The 21,254-nt window shown below is 41.5% G+C and overlaps 1 long non-coding RNA gene across 2 annotated transcripts; it reads left to right on the forward strand.

Moving 5' to 3' along the window:
- The first annotated feature begins 3,953 nt into the window (after positions 1 to 3,953).
- On the forward strand, positions 3,954 to 20,579 carry LOC113985866. Of its 2 annotated transcripts, XR_005565854.1 has the most exons (5): positions 4,093 to 4,943; positions 6,492 to 6,586; positions 7,320 to 7,664; positions 10,874 to 11,080; positions 20,348 to 20,579. It is a non-coding gene; the product is annotated as an uncharacterized LOC113985866 (long non-coding RNA). The 2 variants fall into 2 exon arrangements; XR_005565855.1 differs by lacking the exons at positions 4,093 to 4,943; positions 6,492 to 6,586; positions 20,348 to 20,579 and adding an exon at positions 3,954 to 4,084 and having other exon boundaries at positions 10,874 to 11,089.
- Positions 20,580 to 21,254: the final 675 nt, after the last annotated feature.

Raw genomic sequence — 21,254 nt, forward strand, 5'->3', positions numbered from 1 at the left:
TGCTCTTCACCATGGTCTTCAAATCATTAATAAATATCCCAAGCACATGTCATATTTTTAATCTCTGGAGCACCCTACGTGTAAGCCCTTTCCATGCTGAGATAGACCATTTGTTCCTCCTCTTTGTTTCTGTTCTCTCAACTGTGGGCTTTTTTTCTCCCCCTATCCATGCAGGACTTTACCCTTCACCTTGTGGTTACTAAGTTTCCTTTATAGCCTCTTCTCAGGAATTTATCAAAAGCCTTTTGAAAGTCTAAATAAAATACAGACACTGGTTATTCTTTATCCACTGTTTTGTTAACTCTTTTAAAGGTCTTGAACAGGTTTGAGGTTTCTTCTAAGACAGAGGTCATGCTGATTTGTCCCTACTATATCACCCTCCATCTAGTGCTCCTGCTTTATAAGAACTTTAAATGACTCCCCTGTACTAGGAGTGTGTTGCTTAAGAACAGAAAGCAGAGGGAGATACTTGTCTGTGGAGACTTTTCCTTACAGCCTTCTATCTGTTTGGTTTATGCAGCCTTTAGGCCCTGAGGTAAGGAAACAGGAAAACAGATTAATAGACATTGCAATCTCCCCCAAGATACTTCTAGATAAACACAGCCTTGGGCATTTAGAAAGTTGGATTTATTACACCTTAAAAGAGGTTTCTGAAAACCATGGCTGTTTTATATTAAAGTATGCAGCATAAGGCATGCACTTCTTTAATCTTTGCCACTCTGTCCTAATAGACAACCAAAAGCACAGGTCCCAGGGTTTAGAAACAGTTGTGTATAAACTGGAAACAATCTCAGCAAGCCTTTATAACAATGAAGAACTCTTTGGGGGCACTGAAGTGGATTTGAACTAAAGCCAAAACACATTTCCAGTACACAAGCTGCACAGAAACAGACACAAATGCACAATTGATACTGGTAGGGTAATATAATTGCCAATATTTTCCTGGAAAAATGAGAATGAAGACAGTGATGTTTGACGGTACATGTATTTTTATGTTCAAAACAGCACTGAAGAGCAAACCTAGGCCTCAGTGTTTGGCAGGCGCTGGAGGTCTGCGATCCCAGCTGTGACCCCTGTTGTCTGCAAAGCAGCATTACCAGTGTACTTGCTTCTTATTGCTGGTTGACTGTATCCCAAGGTCCCAACACCTAACTGTGCTGTACTGCTGGTGGGTGTACTGCATACGCCCAGCTCAGATTAAGTATTTACTTTTGGGGACCACTGGAATTTTTCATTCATTTTGCCTGAGCTAAAAGTCTTCAAAAAGGTGACTTTGTCATTCAGCATTCATCTGTTTTTTTACCTCCACAAAGGCAGGAAAATATATTTGTTGATTTGCTTCTGATACGGGAAAGAAAAACTCATATTCCTAGCTACTCTCATCTTGTCATTTTTTTTTCCCCGACTGATCCCATTCTCTCCCTGCTCTCAGCTCCCAGCAAACAGGTAAGTACTATAATCTGAAATTCTCTGACTACTCAAAAGGCTCTCTTCTCTTAGAGTTTGCGATCTATGGTATTTTTCCAAGGTAAAGGTAAAAAGCACCCACCACCATAGGCTTATGCTAGAAGATAGGGGACTAATTTATACCAACTTCCATGCCAGGTGTATAATTTACTAATTAACTCTGGAAGTTTCTTTTGTGGACTTTCTGACTTTTATTCCTTTTAAACTATGAGCACCTTGGAATTTTGGGTGCTCCTTTCCCCTTAAGAGTGAGATACCACAAAGGGGGTTATATTGTTACTTGGAAAAAGATGAGGGACTAAATTAATCTCTCTCTGATGCTATGTTGGTATGGAGTTCTTTAAATATTGCAATACCCTTGAAAGTAGTCTCCATTCTGAAAGGAACTGCTGGTCCCCCTGGAGATGCTGAGGGCTGCTGGAGAACTATAAACCCAGCACTGTTCATAGGCAGAACTGCTAAAATGAGTACCATAGTTGTTGGACTGGAGCTCTGGGCTGTGGTTTATAAGATTCCCTTTTTGGAAGCTGATACCTGCCTCAGATACACCCACCCACCTGCACACATAAAGGACATCCACACATGCAGAAACAAGCTGTGTGTTGTGGACTGGGGACTTAATATTTTGTATTCCTCTATGATATTGTGTGTTAGGGACTGCGGCTAGCTCTTAATATTTTGTCTTCCAGTGCGTCTACACAAGCCTCCCCGGGTACACACAGTCCCTAGCATTTGGATTTGTCTTTTTCTGCACTGCCTGAAGCACAGTTTGCTCACGCTTAGGTGATTTACTAAAGGCTGCATAACCGCTTGGAAATATGCAAGGCTGTTTTTGGCAGTGCTGGTGTAGATATTTCAGTGCCCTGCCTCAGACTGATAGTGTTACTCAGAGAAGAGAAGGCAGCTCTGGAAAATGTTTGAGTTCAAAAGGAAGAACCTCTTTAATCACTTAGGCTCTCAGGAAACCCAAGACCCAGTGGGACAGTCTCCTCGCAGTTGACACTGTCCCAGAAAATCAGTGGCATTTGAAAGCAAGATCACAGCCAAGGAAGGAAGGCACTGTAGTGATGGAGAGGGCCTCAGCCAGTGTGAGTGAAATGGCTACTGCCTGTGCTGTAGCCAACATCTGGCAGGGAGAGTTGGGGTTCAGTAATGCATAAAGAACTGCATATTTAGCAATGCTACATTTTCTCTTTGAAATACCTGTGAGGGTTTGGATCAGATAATCAGCTTTTAAAACCAGTGTGGCACAAGGAACTATTCCAAGTCTCCTGATCTCCTGAGACTATATTTGGGGCCTGATTGGGCAATTTCTTGCTTGCTTTCTTCTCTTTCTCCCACTCTCTAAATATACATATCCTGACTGACTCCTATGAGATTAATTCAAACAGAGCAACTGCTGGATTAGACCTTAATCCCTTTTCCATCCATTTAAATCGTCCTGAATGCTGAGGGATTGCGGTGTGTTCCAGTGCTGGCCTGACTCATTTTATTCTGGCATTTTGTTGCTGTTTTGCATCTGTTTTCTGTCCGTTTTCTTTTTTTTTTCTTTTTTTTTTTTTTTTTTTTTTTCCAAATTCTCTGGCTTCAGTTGAATTTGTAACTTGCAATTTTACCAATATGGTCTGGCAGTGACATCTGTCTTGAGGAGATCACTTTCCCCCCTTCTTGTTCTGCAACAGCCAATTGATTCTTAGGAAACATCCCTCTCCCAGCTGCCTGGCTTTGCTCTGCAGCTTCATGCGGTGTGAACTTGGAAAGGATCAGCTCAGATTATCCACATTTACAGCTATTTTTTTCCGGCAGTGCACCCCGACAGCAGTCACTAACTGCCATATACAGTAAGATGACAGCATTGCCCAAAAAGCAGAGGGGTGGGCTACCACGCAGAAAACTCTCTGGTACGGGAGTTCCCTCAAGGGAAGCGGAGGTAACCTCCCGGCCACTAAACTCTTCTTAATCTGCAGTTTAACAGGGAGCAGCGCTCTGCACAGCCCGAACTGCGGCGGCGGGATGGGCACACGCTGTCCAGCACAGTGCACGCCGCCCCTGTGGCGCGTACAGCCCAGCACCGCACAGCCCCAGTTCTGCCCCAAAACACTGCGCAGGGCCATCCGCCCCCCCCCTCCGAGGGCCGCTGGGGGCTCTTTGGGAGCGGGAGGGAGGCGCCGGGCGGGGAGGGCTGCAGGGGGCGAGGCCGCGGGGGCCGGATCGGTAGGAGGTTCCGCGGCCGCGGCGGCGGGGCGGGAGCCAGGCCGGTGTGTGTGGGCAGTCTCGGAGGGGCCGGGGCACGGCGGCGGCAGCAGGGCCGTGCCGCCCGCCCGCCCGAACGCGGGGTCCTGCCGCCCTCTGGTGGGGCCGACGCGGCGCGGCCGGGCGGGCGGGGGCCGGGGAGAGGGCGGGGTGCGGTGCCCGTGCCGGGCTGGGGGCGGCCTGGAAAGGGTGTGCGTGGAGCAGGAGGTGCTTGTGTTGGTGTGCGTACGGGCAGAGGTTTGGGCGTTCGTGCTGGCTCGTGTGTGGCTGCGAGTAGCGGTGAGCAAACGCTCACCTCCCGGTCGTGCCGGCTGCGTTACGGTGCTGAGGTGGATGAAGCCCATGCTGTGTTTTGACCCTGCGGGTAATCCAATGTCCCCGTCGCTCTCGGCCCCCACTGCCTATTCTTGAAGCCCTTTGGGTGGGAAGTGGGGACTGGTGTAATTTAAGAAGAAACGACTTGGCTGACCCTGTCCCCAGCCAGTGTAACGTGGCCCGTGGCTGTGCTCAGTAAGGGCAGCCGGACTGGACCATTCCCTCCAGGAACACCAGGCACATGATATAGGTGCATCAGGCACTAGAGGTGTAGTCGTAGCACGTGCTGGAGTGTAACACTGCATCAGAGTGGGATAGAAACATAGACTCGTTTAGGTTGGAAAAGGCCTCTAAGATCATCAAGTCCAACCATTAACCCAGCACTGCCAAGTCCACCACTAAACCTGAAGATGTCTAGTAAAAGCTGAAAGGTTTTACAGTTGACATGCAAATTTTAGCTGTTTCATTTGTGCTTCTTGTGTCTTGCTGAGCTAGGTTTGTTCATGCTTAAACAGAGTTTTGGATTAACTGGATTAACAGGAACCACCTTTGTGTCACTGTTTGGGATAAATACAGTGGATTTCTTTTTTGGGGGCTGCAGAAAAAAAATGGCGTATTGGCCCTTCCAGCTACATGCAGGAGAGAGTTGTGGATTTCAGAGCAGAAAAGCCTTTCTGTCAATGAGCTCCTGAAGTAGGGAGGGTGCTCTTTGCTATCTGGCATCAAACATGTTTTGAAAGTGTTGTTTGCTCATTGTCATTGGTGCCAGCCCAGATCTCTGTTTGCCAGTGCTGGTGGTTTGGCATCACTGATCTAGAGTGAGATCAAACAAGGGGGAATATGGAGCCAGAGCCTCGGTTTATTTACCCTAGTGTGAGTGAATGGAGGGATGCCAATGTTAAATGTAGGTAAGCAAATACATAATCTGTCACTTAAACTCATTTTGACACTTGGTAAGAATAACTTACAAAGCATCCTGTTGGACTACAGCAAAAAAGCAAAGACTGTGTGCATCTTCTTTATCCCTATGCTTCTCACTAAGGAGAAGGGTTGTAATCCAATCCATTAGCAAAATGAAGCATGAACGTTGCCTAACTCCATATCCCTGTCACCCAGCATAACTTACATCTTTGTAATTTCCCTTCTGTGGAATGTGTTCATCCATTCAGCAGGAAGAATAACAACTAGTATATGAAATACCTTAATTCTCTTAAATTGTTTATAAGTGTCAAGTAGGGATTGGATTTAACCAAAATAATGTTTTAAAATACATTTTAATACACCAACTGAACCACTGAACAGCCAGTATAGAGCAGCCAAAGACTATACATGTATTTTCAATATTCTTTCATTATACATAAGATTTTGTTCTTGTTGTTACATGCTGACAGGATTCTTAGTAGCTTGGCACAACTGAATTTTTTTCTAGGGAACATTTATAAAGGATTAACAAGCAACTCAGCCCATTAGGGGAGCTGGGAGCAGAGATCTGTTCCTGATGAGTGTGGTCAAGGCATTCGATACTATACCATTTCTGGTTTGTATGTGTAGCTGGGCCTCTGTTTTTTACAAACCAAAATGATTAAGGTAACTGAAGTTGTTCTGTTCAAAATTTCTTTTTAATTTTTTTTATTTTTTTAATGTCTATGAAAGACCTAGCAGAATTATTTTTAGCTTGTATCTGTAAACTACTCTCTTAGTTTGAATTTGAAGCTATGTCCTATACAATGTGCTGCAGACAACTGGCAACTGTGTTTGCAAGTAGGCAAACATTACTTAACCCTCAGATAATGCTGTGTTTAAATGATTTAAATAGTTTGTTTGATTATTCATGTTTTTTCTGCCGACTTTTACAAATAATCTATTGAATGAATTTACTACCAGCTATTGAAACAGCAGCATTTAAGTAAATATTAAACTGTGTTTTCACAGGGCTATTTTCTCTTTCAAAAATCTAAATATTGAAGCAGAAACTTGATGCAAAATGTCTCATTTAGCTAATCAAGGAAAAGAAATATCTGCTCTCTGTCTGGTATTCTGAGTTTCAACATTATTTTGACTAGTTCTGCAATGAATTGCTGTGGACAACAAATAACTCAGATAATAATTTCAAATGAATAACTGAGAAACTCACAACAATGTCTGCAGATCAAAAAAGGACATTTTAATTGACTAAGTTATTCACTGGGAGCTATCCACCCAGCCATTAACTCTGGTTTGTGTGGGACTTTGGAGAACATTAGCACCTTGCTCCTATCCCTGCGGGATAGGCTTGTTGAATGTCAGACAGGTGGTTACATAAGACATCTACAGTGAATGATTTCCAGAATTTTCCTTCCAGGCCAACAGTTTGTAAACAGCCTTTCAAAATGCTGTGAAAATGATTCCGTTTTCCATTTGCCTCTGGATAATAAATAGCAGGAGCCCTGCGATTCACTATGTCTCTTCTTCCCCAGTTCTTCTTGTGAAGGTGAAGTCCAGGGTTAGAAGTCAGTTTCTTTTGGATTTCCTTCATGGCTGAAATTTGTTAACAAAACTTGATTACTGCCATGTAAGTAACTTGAGAAGAAATGGCTACTTCTGGCTATTTGCTGAAGCAATCAATTGCACTAATAGTGTAACAGCAATCCCCTGCTGCTACTTGAGGTGTTCCTCCAAGTTCAATAGCATTGTTCTGCTGTAGAGTGAAGGATCTGGCAACAAAAGGCATTGCATGCTCCAGCCATTTTATCAGACTGTGGTTGGGTGACAATAGGTTTGTTACACCTCAGAGAAGCTCCATGGGATATTTATGGCTTTCCTCAACTTCAGAGCTAAATCATAGCTACCTGCACAGTACATATCCCTGTACTCCCTGTATCCCTACATATCTGACTCTTTGCTTGATTTGGGCTGCCCTGTTTGTGAATGTCACAAGCATGTTGAATATAATTGAGTCAGGTTGTGGCAAGTGCCTTTGACTGTTGAAGATAACAAATCACACTTACCATTTTTAGGAGTTATGTTAGTGATCAAAGACCACAGTCAGAATCAAGACTGTATTTTTATGTGAACTAAATATGAAATAAAAAATCTTGCCCTGGTGCAGTAGCTGTAGGCAAATAGTAGTTGGTTCAAATGAAGGGCAGGGTGGTGATAATCAGAATAACTTTATATTTTAATGCATATCTTTCAGTTGGCTAATCCTATGCACATTTTCATTCCATTATGTTTCATTTTCTATTTCCTTATATTCTGCAGATATTGTACAATATGAGTTTTTACATTTCTGTCTCACCTTCCAGGTGCTGCCAACGGCAAATGACCTTCATCCCAGCATTTTTCCATGGTGAGCTTTGCCTGGAATTGGAGAAAAAGAAAAACTGAAATGAACAGCTCACTGTGACTGTGCAGCTTGAGTCACTTGAACCATGTCAGATGACAAACTATTCTTAGTGGTCCTTCCGTGCAGTCAACTTATCTTCCAACGAGGAAAGAAACCCTTTTTCTCAGGTGCATGCTTCACCTTTCACCAGGAGATTTGCTTGGCCTCTTTTGCTCCTCTGATGCACTTGTTCCCTCATGTTTTTCATGTATTCTCTGTTCCAGTAAAAGTGCTGGATCTCACAGAATGAAGACAGGCAAACAAGGTAATCACTGAGGCTTTTATCAGGCAGTTCCTCAAAATTAAACTGAGCAACATTTATCTGGGAAAACATAGCATTGCTCTGCCTGGCGAATTTCCATTACTCTTGCATAATGTGGGTACATTTGGCATAGACATACCATGAGGTTCAAGTCTCGGGAAAGGATGCCAAGTAGTCACATCTGCTGGCTTGGGTGCCAGAGCAAACACTCCACATTGCCTGAGTCAGGGCTTATGCTTCTTTTGGAGTTCAGAAGACTAGTGGAGGGAAAATTGTCTGCGTAAAGGAATTTCAGCTGAATGTTTATATAGCTCTCAAATTTCTTTGAGCTGCCCTGAGGTCTCAGCACTGATTATCACCCAGATAACTGTTCCCCCAACACCAGGATGGCTTGTTCAAGATCAGTGAGACAATATACTGGGAAAGCACTAGGCTGATAATTTATTGTGGCTTTTATGAGAAAAAGATGTGGAATTGTGGGTTGTATCACTTGCAAGATCCCACCTATTTCTGTGTCATGGTGCATGCAAATGATTCCTCAGACATCCAAAGAAGTTAAGTTTCCTCATAATCCCAAGAATACTGCCCAAGTGGGATGAAATGCTCTCATTCACAACTGCCTTGTTAAGCTCATGTATACTCATATCCCAAGGAAAACTACCCTTTATTTTTCTTCTTCCTTGGGAACAAGAATCTGAGACAACAAATATTCATCGATTAAATCCCCTGTTTGATTGCATAACTCCTGGGGAATGGCTTGCCTTGCAGATAGTATCAACATGTGGGGACTCACATATCTCCTGACTACTGTTTAATGCATAAATGTAATTACACCATTCAGTATGATAAACTCGCTGCAGACAATTGACATTGAGAAAGCAGCTAAACTGTTGTTTTCTTTGCCAGTGGGAGTAAAAGATACACAGTGAGATGGTTTAGAAGGTCAATACAGAAGTGTATACCTCTCCTGTGCCAACAGAAACAACACAAAAAATGTTGTTAAGTTTGGGGAAGTTGTCACAGTCCAAAACTAAGATTCCCACAACTCTCTCAAGGCACATGTATCAGGTATTACTTTTAAGTTACTCAGAGCAGTTGAATTTCTGTAAGCCCTCTGAAAACATAACCAACTGTAGGAGAGATACCAGATTGGTACTACCCAACATCACTTCATTATAGTAGGGCTGCCTTAAGATGATAATTTTACTGTATCACAAGCAGCAACATGATATCGTAGATTTTGATGGGGAACATTTAAGACTTTTTTTCCTCAGGATGATTTCCCTGTAATATTTTATGGATATTAAGCTGCAGTGTTACTTCTTCAAGCTTATTTCTGCAACATTTCCTTTATCAGTTAAAGGCATGGATGTTCATGAAGTATAAGTTTCAGAATGACAAGCACACATTTTTCTTAAACAGCCTGAAATAGGTATGTCCAAGTGTTCCTAGCAAAAATGGCTGAGTAGCTTTTGAACTGAAAATGGACAGTGCCACAGAGTCAGTCATACCTAACATCTTCTGTGTGAGCTGGATTTAACACTCAAAGTACATTTTGGAGGTGACACATGGGGTTTGTGTCTCATTCAAAAGTAATAATTAATTCAGATATTTGATGGTAGATATTACTAGAAGGAAGTGTTGACTCCATCCATGTGATACATTATTTGCTGCAAGCAATTTGTTGCATGTAAGACAGTATTCTTCACTTCAAAAGGGAAGTCAGCAAGTATCTTCTGTGGGATATACTTTATTAGGACTCTCTTCAGTGGAGATCAGCAAAGATCTCTGATAGAGGCATTTGCCTGTTGTTTAATTCAGGCTTTGTCTGAACTAAAAAAGGGGACAGACGCGGTCAGTGCTTAGAGGCAGATGCAGCCCAGTCTTGGTGGGTGGGAGGAGGAACAATGAAGGTCTTATCACGGCCAGCTCAGCTGCGCTTGCAGCTCTAAGCAGAGCTAATGGAGCAGGCTGTGTTACTTTTCTGAATTTCTATGCTTATTTCTGAGTAAGCAGGTCTGTGGATGTCGCCCGGAGTCTTCTCTGTTTGGCTGACTTCTTCCAAAACTCTAGAATGGGGAGAATGTGCTGGATGTGAAGCACTGGGAGCTTCCTACTGAAGCGAAATACATGCTTTTTAATACACTGCTGAAATACATCTCTGAATAAACTGTTTAAAGTAAAGTAGCCCCCAGCCAAGTTAAGTTTGCAATGAGTTCAGACCAAGCTGCTCAGGGCTTCATCTGGTTGGGTCTTCAAAACTTCAAAGTTTGGATGCTGCACAACCTCTTCAATTTCACGGGGAAAGGACACTTGCAATAGTTCAGTTTGTGACTACTGAAGGTAGGAGCTCTGCACACCTTCAGCCAGGCTACTGCCTCTCGGATACACCACCTCTTCCTCACAGCTGTGGAGTTTCTTCTTCGTTATTGAGCCTGTAGATTGTCAAGATGGTTTGTCACAGGGAACAGATTCAGTAGAGCAGGGTAGAGATGCAAAGGGAATTCTGGACAGTTTTAGCATCAAAATATTAAATATTAAAGCTGCACCACTGAATTGTGCCACCACATCTCTGGACAGCTGAGCCTAGTAATACAACTGCCTGTATCATGATTTTAAAAGTCTCTAGATGTTAGCATGAGGTATTGTGGACTGCATTTAGAAACCTGGAGTTTTCTGTTCACTCTAACAATGTTCCACCTTTCCCATGTCCTGCAGAAACCTTGCAAATCTCCACACTTGCAAATCATATTTAAAATCAAACTCTTTTGTTGTAATCCAGCAACAGTGAAGGGATTTTTGTATTTACTATGTTTCATTTCACTAAATAAGATTTAAGCTATTTTTCATATTCAGAATTGCAACAAGTGGTCTACCAGACAGAAGCCACTTACGGCAGGATTATTTTATGACATGGATAGTTGTGGAGAATGGGCAAACACAATCCACCTGCAAAGCCCCATTCTCAAAATAATCTTGCAATAAGCTACATTATAAAAGAGTAGTCCTAAAAGAAAAAGCCCTGGCATGGACAGTTCGTCAATAATTTCTCTGCATCAGCCTCCTGAGTATGAAATACCATCATGACTGAGCATAGGCAAGTGAGTGATTTATAAATAAAATTAAGCCTGCAACAGCTAAAGATCTACACTAGACTGGAGAGTTTGTTTGCTGAATTACTATGCAAATTTAACAATTAAATCTTCTTTCAGCTCCTAAGGGAATGAGGGGGATTACTAAAGAGAAGGAATTTGACACGATTGAAAAAAACAGATGAAAATGGAAGGATTCCCTGCAGTTGATCAGTTCTGCCCTGCACAGCAGGCATCACACGGTTAGTAAGAGTTACTACAGAGATTTCCAGGAAGATTTGTACAAAGTAGAAGAAATACAATGAGGAAATATAAAACCTCCACTGTGTAAGTCAACTTTTATTTGTTTGTCTTTTTGCAAAACTGAACTATGAATTTATCTTCAATGTCTTGAGTGAACTCCACACTTCATGCTTCTGTATCCAACCAACTCAAAACAACCAAATAACTTCAGAAAAGGAAAAAATAAGTCAACCAAGAAACAACAACTCTCTTTGGTTTGACTGATCTGAGCTTTTTAAAATTTTATTTATTTATTTATTTATTTATTTTCATTATCCCTGCTTCGTGAGCTTGGTAGTTAGAACAAGAGACTTCTGTTTTGACAGCCTGTCTCCTGGGTTCCCCACTGAAAAGGCCAAAGCTCCCAGTGAAGCAGCAGTAGCTGCCTTTAAAAAGGAGACGAGCACTTCTTGCTTTCCTGTGCTGCATGCAAATAGAGAGGCTCAGTGTTACCCAGCTCTGCCAAGCTTCCCCCTAATGTGCCTTCTGCATGGCAATGGCCGGTACAAGTGATCATCTAGCATCGCGTCTTTGAGCCTGTTAATGTCTCTGACCCCGGTCCACTGATCACCCGCTTCGGCAGGGGACTCGTCATCTGTACAAACAGCGTTTACAGAGCCCGCAGCCTCCTGGCTGTACGTGACAGAGAGCACTGCTTTATGCTCTGGCTGTTCAGCAGAGCTCAGAAGGGCAGCTGCCCCTTCCATGCTTATAAGTAACACTTCCATGACAACACCTTCAGCTCATTAGTTTTGTTTATTTCTTTCTAGAATGGCAGTATATTTTCTAGAGTTTTTTTAAGTGCACTAAAGAATGGGCCATCATATCTGTTACTAAGCTACCCACGGGGTAATTCAGAAAAAGGCTGGAGGTTTTAAAAACAGAGGAGAGATGATCACACTGCAGAAACTATATTTAATCCTTCAACCCCCACCTCACCACCTGATCCTCTGCTGCAGTGCCAGTACCAGAGCCCAATACATACATTCATAGTCACACGTGCATGAAAGTGTGTTTAATAAAATGAGAAACCCTAAACTCCAAATTGATAATACCTCAAGAAAAGGTAGTCAAGATGCTGCCCTCTTCTACCTTGCTGTTCATTTATTTCTTTGATGAAGGAAAAAGTGATGCTGCCTTCCCTTTGCCAAGGGGAAATCAAGTAGCCAGTCAGCCCCAGAAGAGTTAAAGAGCGGTGGACTTTTATGGGAGTGGGAAGTGTATGGGTTGTCAGGGTGTTTGTGAAGGCGATCTTTGAGTTGACATGTGTAGCGGTTTTCCTAGGGCCGCACAGCAGCTCTGGTCTGCCAAAGCACAGGCCACCATTCACATCTCAGTTTTAACCTGGCTGTGTCTCCCCAGCCACGGACTTGAAACTGTAAAATCTGTGCCAGTATGAGATATCAGTGCCACAGATTGGGGAAAAAACTAATAGTCCGTTGGCACCGTGAAACATGCCCTAAATTTGCACCCTAGAAGAAAAGAAAAGACAGATACAGAAACATGGGAAATCTCCATTTAGTCATATCAAAATCCTTTGCTAATTGCCCTTGGGAGAAAAAAAAAAAAAGAAAAGCATTCTATATAAAAGCTTATTTTCCTCCCTAAACTCCACAGAATCTGGTCAAGCTCCAAATCTCTATCCAAAGATTTTTGATAGATTTCACAACACAAATATTTCAAGGCACTCTTGTGTGGAAGACCATGTGTGTGCAGTGGATATTCCCATATTTTTGTTCTGAATGACCCTTTTTTGCTCCTCCTATGAAGACTATACCTTAACAGGAGCGTGTAGGCAGAGATTAGGAACAGCAACAAAACTGGTTTTCTATTTTCTATTTTCCCTACACATACCTACCCACAGCGAATACTGTTAACTATCATTGCTGCTGTGAGCTGTGCACATGAACAGCAGCTAAGTAGATACAGCAGGCTAGGAATAAGGATTCAAAGACAAATACACAAAAGACAAATACAGTAGGATTGGTGCAGGGGTGAAGGAGGACAGAGGCAGCAGTGCCCCTCAGCTGGCCTGCAGATAAGGGAAGGGAAAGGGACTGTACTGCTCTGTCAAAAGATACTGAGAGCAGAAGGGGGAGAGAAAATGAGACACTGACCACTGGTTAAAAAACCACAGAGGAGAGAAAATGTCACCTTCAGGGAGGAGGTGGAGCATTCTATAAATGCTGATTCAGATATAGTCTGAACCAGGGCAGAGAGATATTGAAATGAAAAGGCTTCTGTTTACTTTAAAAAATTGCTGTGCAATGACTATCTACTTGGGTCTCTGCCACTTTCTTCCCAGCATTTTCTCCCTCCTATAACCTGGCTTGTCTTATTTGCAGGGGCAGTTTGGCTTACGAGCTGTTCTCTGCCAGCTCACCTGCTATCAGAGCCAGCTTTCACAGTGGCCACAAATTCTCCACTGCTCCTGCCTTTTGCTGACAGCACTTTCTGGAGTAAATATCTCTGGTAGCTCAACTTTAAAGCCCACAAGATTTGGCACACATCAGGTCACACTTCCTTTGTGGTCTGTTCATTAGTGTTCTCCATGTCAGGATGGGCATAAGAAGAAAAGACACAAACTGTGACTGAGGTATGCTAAGCCTTCAATGCCTACTTGCTATAAGCCAGAATGCCCATCCCTTGGTTTTATAAGCATCAGCTTAACTCACAACATTAGGGGAAGGGAAAAAAAATTTACACCCTGAGGCAAATTTTCTCATTCAAGTTAAACATTTTTCTCTTGAACAGAAGGGTCTGTAGAGGAAATGCTGATACAACCTTAACCTTGGCAGGACAAGCACTGAGGCTGTGTTAATCAGTGTAAAGAGCAGAATCAGTACTTTGAGCATCAGTAAGGATCCTTGAGAACCCTGCATTGAGTGGTACAGAGAGCAAAAAAAGACTCGCAACTCAACAAAAAATGCTTAGAAATGCTTAGAAATTTCCCTTACTCTGCTGAGGTTCAAAGGCTTCTTTCTCTATATTTGATATGAAAGCAATAAGAAAATAAAATGTCATTATCCACAGTCTTAAAACTAAAGATAAGTCCTACCAGCATGCAGATCTTGACAGCTTCAGGCCAGAAGAAAGTAGCCACACACATGTTACTGCATATGTAGAAGCTGTGTGCATGTGTGAGAACAGTTGCAACAGGGACAGCCTGTTACTAGGAAGCAGATATGCTGTTTCAGGTTCATGTTACCAGGAGACTCGGAAAAGTTGAAACCTAGCCTAACCAGGCTGCCAATGGCCTCTAATGAAAATTTCCATTTGGAAAGGCTTGATGTTGACTTGGCATGACACCAAACAAGCAGCCTGCTGCAAAATTTTACACCAATTGTATTTCTCCTAATTAAACCCTGTCTGACCTCAGCATTAGGAAACAATTTGTTTCAGGATATAACCAGCACACATAAGCAATTACATTCTGTTTGCCCTGCTAGTATGATTTGGCTTCCACGCTTTCCAGTGCTTCTACTATTCCAAAAGCTGCCTGGGAGCCAGAGGTATAGAAAGTGTGGAGTGTTCAAACTTTTTTGTTGGGTAGAGAGGAAAGGAAGGAGAGGAAGGGAAGCTTACACTGAAAATATCATCAACTTTTAGTCATACCATAAGCACCCAGAAGTAGGGATCAGATGGTGCTTTCAAGTTTATTCAGGGACAGTGAAAGACAGAAATGAAATGACTTATGCAAACCACTGAGAACATGTATATCAATTTCCTACAAATAAAAAAAAATAAATAAAGAGGATAACCTAATTATCTGTTATCTCTCCCAAGCTGTTCTTTTTAATTCAGTTCTCGAACTTCTGCTTTTTATGTGTCAGGATAGAAATATCAGAAATGACAGGCTTTGGTGCCCTAGCTGTGAAACACTACACCTGATGGAACACAGAATGCACTTGTCTCTGTGTTTCTGACAGCCAGGGAAAAGTGACTGTGGGAAGACAAGTGAATTAAAGGTGAAGGTGAAAGATGGGGCCATACTGCACCTCCAGTACTGAGGTGTATCTGTGGAGAATATTCCAGTTTGTTAGGAGTCATTCTCACTGACTGTTCAGTACCCCTCAGTCACAGAGAAGATAGTTATTTAATACCATATAGGTTGTGAGGATATAGAAATCATTTCTGCATCGTGGTTTTTTCACAAGTCAGTGCTCTGGAAGACCTGTGTCCCCTGCATATACGTTGGTGCTCATTGGGTAAGGACCTACCTTAAAGAGGAGTCTTGTGGAAGAGGAGAAGGGAGAAGGGAGAAGGGAGAAGGGGGTGGCCTGTGGACCACACTTTCTGCAATGTGCGCAGGCTGGGTAAAATGTGAAAGACATTTGTAGACAGCAGAGGAAAGAGAGGAGTAAAATAACCAAATGAGGTGTGCCTTGCACAGGACAAATCAGCTACAGTTTGGAGATCTCAGCATTTTTAGTCCACAATGGGATATGGCTAAAAACTAGATCAGACCTTTCTTTGTTTCTTTGCTGTTGTGAGACTGAAGAAGACTGTTCAGATATTCAAGGAGCTGTCTGGAAAATAGCAGCAAGATGTGTTTGTGCCAAGGCCATTAACCCTCCATTCTTGCCAACATCAAATTAAATAAACTGAGAAAACAATTTGCATAACACTGTCACAGCGATATACAGTCGAGGCAACCTTTTGGAAAACTGAGCTAATGAAGAGGTATAGTAGAGTAGACACAGTCAGTGACTGCATAGTCAGACCTTAGAGTGACCAAGTTCAACCTCTGAAAACACACTCCTCAGGTCTATGTGCAGTCCTCACATACAGTTGTGTTGGGCTTCTATGTGGCTCATATGGGCCACAAAGACAGGTCTTCTGCTTTGATGTCTCTGCAAACTGCTGGTAAGTTTTCCTGGTGGTCTTCTAGAGGCTGATGAGATCCAGAAATGTGCATAAATATGTGAACCGTTTGAAAGCAACGAGAGAACAGCAAACAGGGCCTGTGATTTCTAGAGAACATGGAGTCAGCTGGTGTGAAAATGTATAAAACAATCACTTCTGTCACTATCTGTACCTGTTCATGCTCTTTACAAGCAGTTAAACCATCTGTTTGAGCAGAACAGCAGCAGCCACTTCCCTGGCTTGCTTTCACTTCAAGTAAGCACATCCAGCAGACGCTTCCGTACCATCTTTGCATCCTGGCTAATTTTTATGTCCACATGGCAGCAAATGGAATAGCAGGATGTGCAATCCAGAATACAAGATCTGAAACTCTGAGACACAAAACAATGTAAGGCACATCTGGAGTCTGAAATCTTTATGCTAAACAGTCACAGCTACTTACAGTTGCTTCAGAATTGCTATAGATTAGCAAAAAAAAAATGTATATATGGATAATTATCAAAGTATGGTTTAACTTGAAAGATTCTTTCAGTTCTCAAGAAAACATTTAAGCCTGAGTAAATGAAAATATGCATTTTACACATTGCCTAACTATGCTCATTCTTTTCTATGTATTAGCATATTTAAACAATTGACTGTAAAGAATGTGTTGTGCAATCCCACATATAAACCTGAGAGAGTATGGCTAAATCCTATGCTAACTCCTTGAAAACATAAAACTTAATTTTATTTAAGTACCAACTCATGTAGTTTGGTTTTCATTCTTGTTCTGATTTTATTCCCCCATGTCAGTCTCATCAAAACCAAAACAACTACTCAAATAAAACCTACCTTAGCACCTGCAAAGTTAAGAAAAAACCCTACAAAAAGGGAAGCTCTCTCTTGGAGCTGTCTAGGAGCAGATACAACATGTTTTTTACAGTCGATTGTGTAAATATGAAAATATGTGAAATGGAATATATTTAGGCAAGTTTTAAAATGCATAATATTTATTCAACTCTAATAACTTCTTATTAGGAGTCAATAGAGTCTATCAACTAAATGGGTATTTCAACCATTTTCAATAGACACATTATTTACTCAATAGACCATAATGATTCTGAAGGAGGCATTAGGGCCTATTATGCAAATCTGTGCATATTGTAGGTGTATTCAAAAATAGTGAAATTTTGACCCTGGCTGTTCTACAGATCCTGATGCCATTGCTCCTTAGAAAGCACATTGTGTAAACCAAGTTTGAATAAAATAGAAAGGTTAGAAATAGCACAGTGGAAATAACAGATTTTTTTTTTGGTTGGGCTGCAGAGCAACGAATATAAAAAAAGTTTCAGTTCAACTTGAAACAGTCTTTTTGTTCAGCAAAATATAAAAAAAAAATAAAAAAGAAGGGAAAAATAATTGTGTCTCAGAAGAAACATTTCGTTTCCCACACAATGTTTTCACTCCTTTTTTACCCAGTAGCTACACAAATAACTTCATTACATTTTTGGCTGGTTAAAACATTCTCCCAGGAGACCTGCAGTGAATAACCTGCCTGACACTGGATGTGAGAGTGAGAGGTTTGAACATGAATTTGGACCTTTGCTAAGATGGCAATGCCAGTCACCCGGCACTTGTGTTGGTCAGTCCTCTAATTTTTTTCCAGTTATACTGCTGACAAATTATTTCAGGCTGACTGAGAACAAATTAAAAAAAAAAAAAAAATTACTGCAGGAAAAAACCCTATAGAAATGGCCCATTTGTAACGGCATGGGGAAATCCTAATAGCACTTGGTAGGTGACCTGATTCAAAACTAATAGGTATTAATGGAGATGCTTCATACAATTTCAGTGGAGATTGGCTCTTTGTTCCTTGTTGCATGCCGGATACAAACAGATTTCTTTAGTGATACTTATAAACATCCTAGAGGAGATATATAACTAAAAAGGTACTTTTGACTCACATAAAACCACATGACTCTCTCTCAAATTTAGCTGAAAGTGTCAAAACAAGTGTCTTAATTCTTATCAAATATTGAAAAAAAAATTTCTGAAAGAAAAAAAATATAGGTCTATACCCAACAATTTCACATAGAGCAGTGAATCCTGGACTAAGACATCCAGACTAGCTCAAGGATCAGAGGTAATATAATAAAAGTTTGGATAAAATATTTTGAACATTTGTCTCTATAGCTTGAACAAAGTGTTCAGGTACTGGGTGGATACTACTGCCTTGTGCTTTTGGATCTCCAATGTATCTTTACAGAAAAGAAAAAAAACATTAATGTGACATTACAAAATACCAAATTGACATTCTTTAATTTGCTACGTACAGCAAAGTTATTTTGATTTAAAGGGCTCCTTTTTCTTTCCTTTTTTTGGTTAATGCTGAAATATTCAAGGCCAAACAAATGACCAAATGACTGGGTCTGATTGTGTCAGGAGCAGACACATAGAACATCTGCAGAAAAACAGTGACTTACATGCAGCAACAACAATGACTTCGTTACATTCTTTATCTGTGTATAATTATGTCTAATCAGTGTTTTTAAGAAAGGGCACAGTCCCTGGTGAGGCAGGGTTTGTGGAAAGAAGCAATATTTTGCATGAAATCATACTGTTAAGAATTATGTGCACAGAATGAATGGACATACATTCTCAGTTGAGTACAGCTGGTGTATTTGGCGAAAACCAGATGGACTTCTGGGCACTCAGATCCTTCATCATGTTCTGTTCATCAGAATTAAATTGCAATTACAGCCTGGAGGATGACCAAGATTATACAACTATGTTACATTATATAGTATCATCTTCATATTCTTTACTGAAGACCACACAAGGTGAGTTAGCTACACTGCCACTTACAGCTTCCTTAGTTTTACTAGTGGCAACAAGTAGGTTTTCTTCACAGAATGAGGTTGCTAGGGAACATCAGCCCAGGTTTTCAAAAACCAGGAGCTGCTGCTGAGAGCAATGTGAGCCAAACGGCTGTCCTGTGACACTGTGGCTGGGCAGCTGTTATTGCTGGCCTGCAGTTTACAGAAGTGAATGTGAGGTAGAAATGGACAATGCATAAGAATCAGTCAGGAAGGAATATGAAGATCTGGATGTCTTGACTACCTGGATGAAAGAACCCTAGTCTTGCTATGCTCATCTAGATTTCATTTGCGCTTTATGTTCTCATACCAACAACAACAGAACTTCCATTTTATTTCCGTTTTGGTTTTGTCCTGTGAGAAAGAATTATTGAAATGAGTTTTGGGGGCTGATGAATACCCTGGAGGTGCTTTGACCGATTGCTTTCTTTTAGACCCTTTGCCTTTAACTCTCGCTTGAGCTTCTGTTTGACAAAGTTAATAGCTGAAAATTCTTCAGAGATGGTTTGTTAAATAATGTCCAAGAAAATACATATAACGAATGAACAATCGCAGGAGAAAGTCCTGACATTTAAAAAAAAAGTGATTGAGTCTCAGAAGTATCAAGCCATGAAATTGGCAAAGTACATGAGCAAAAGTGAGATATGTTTTGCAGCAATTAGAGGAGGAGAAAGTCTTCTCCAGGGGACCACACCTGAGTTCTTGGAAAATCAGCCAAGATCTGGTTGTGCCCTGCATCCTGGCATCTAACAGGTCAGACCTGAATGTTGTCTGCTCATAACTTCCCTCCCACTCTCCCAGAATTTCAATGTGCTTCATCTGCCACTGGGTCAATGGACTTTGATATGAGGAAGCTGGAGCACAGCTTTGAACTCCACTGAACCCAATTATATCTGGTCATTTCAGAAAGCTGTAGTGGTGTGACTCTGAACTAAGAGGCGGAGAGTTCACAGCGGACTCAAGTGATGCAGCTGCAGCAGGAAATTCATCTGGTGCTGTGGTATTGCAGTTTTTATGCTCCAGAAAAGAACTGGAAATCTGAACTAATTAAAAGGAAGGCATTTTGGCAACTGGTGTCTGACATGTCCTGGGGTTAATACCTTTTAATTGCAATGGCACAAGTGGTAAGTTATATCTCTGAGAGCTGCTAGAGGTGTGTAGGGGATTTAAGTCATTTGCTGAAATGGGCAGAATTAAAGCTTTTCCCCCACTACCAGTATAGAGCATAACTCTTGTCTTTGTCAATGACACTTGCTGTTTAATGCTTGAGAGAGGATAAGCATAGCAGGGATCTTAATTTCCTAGAGATACAGGGAATACCACATCAAAATGATATTAGAAAGCAGACTTAGTTTTGCCCATGGCTTGTGTAATTAAAACCTAGTCTGGTGACAAGGTACTACTACACATAGTGAGAAAGACACCCTTGGGCAGAAGACTGCTGAAGTCTTATGCATTGCTAAAGTCCTATTAAAGCCTTTTTTGCTTGGCTTTATTAAAACCAATTTCATTTCTCGGCCGTGAAAATGCACCCGTGAAATGTTTCCGTAGGCCTTCCCCAATACTGATAGCTTTCAAATTCTTATTGCAGATTCTGTTCTCACAAAGACAGTGAACTAGTCCTGATCTCCACTGCATTAAGCAAGAGTGGCTTCCACCTGGTTCTCATGGCTGCAAGTGATTTCCCTCAAGAAAAAAGGAGAGGACCAGGAAGACCTACCTTTCCAACATTTTCTCAGATGGAAAGAACAAGAAACTTGCACACCGTGCGCATGCACACACATGCATGATCCTCTTTCCCATTAAAAGGAAGTAAAAACTCATGGTAATGTCTAGCCCTTCCACTCTAGAATATATTTCAGTTACAGGTAAAGCTTTGCATTGGAGATCTTCTGAGACCTGCTCTTATTTTTGGTCACATAAGTGAAGTTTGGCATTGCCCAAATATCTGCTAAACCTGTATTTTTCTTGCACTTGTAGCTACTGTATAAGAGGTGTGGGCTCTTTTTATTTCTTTCCTTTGATTACTGGAATATTTTTTCACTCTTTTAAAATATAATTTTAAATGAAGGAAAAACAGTGTTGGGATGGACTCTGGCCAATGCCCATTGGAATCTAAACACACTGATTTGTTATATTGAATGGATTTGCAGTTCTGATTATTCCTTGTACTCCAAGGAATGAAAAGCTGCCAGTAAACAATGGTGAAAAATGAACTTGTAGTGGTTTGATATAGGCCTTCCTTGGCGACCAGCTCAAAGCCAAGGAAGTACCTATGCCCCGGTATTCTATCCTATTTTTTACATAAGCAAACATATAAATAAGAAGGGGAGAGGGCGTTCTTTCTTCTTCTCTTCCGGTGGACTTGGAGACAGCAGACTCCTTGCAGCCGGTCTCGCTTGTGTGGGAGTGAGGCCTGCGTTGTTTTTCCAATCTGAGAGGAGAGATTTGGTAGAGTGGCTTTCGTTTTCTTAAGGAAAGTGTTAAAATTTTGTTTT

The sequence above is a fragment of the Pipra filicauda genome, unplaced genomic scaffold (genome assembly GCF_003945595.2).
Source record: "Pipra filicauda isolate LSUMZ 115617 unplaced genomic scaffold, ASM394559v2 scaffold55_size4083901_pilon, whole genome shotgun sequence".
Taxonomy (NCBI): Eukaryota; Metazoa; Chordata; class Aves; order Passeriformes; family Pipridae; genus Pipra; species Pipra filicauda.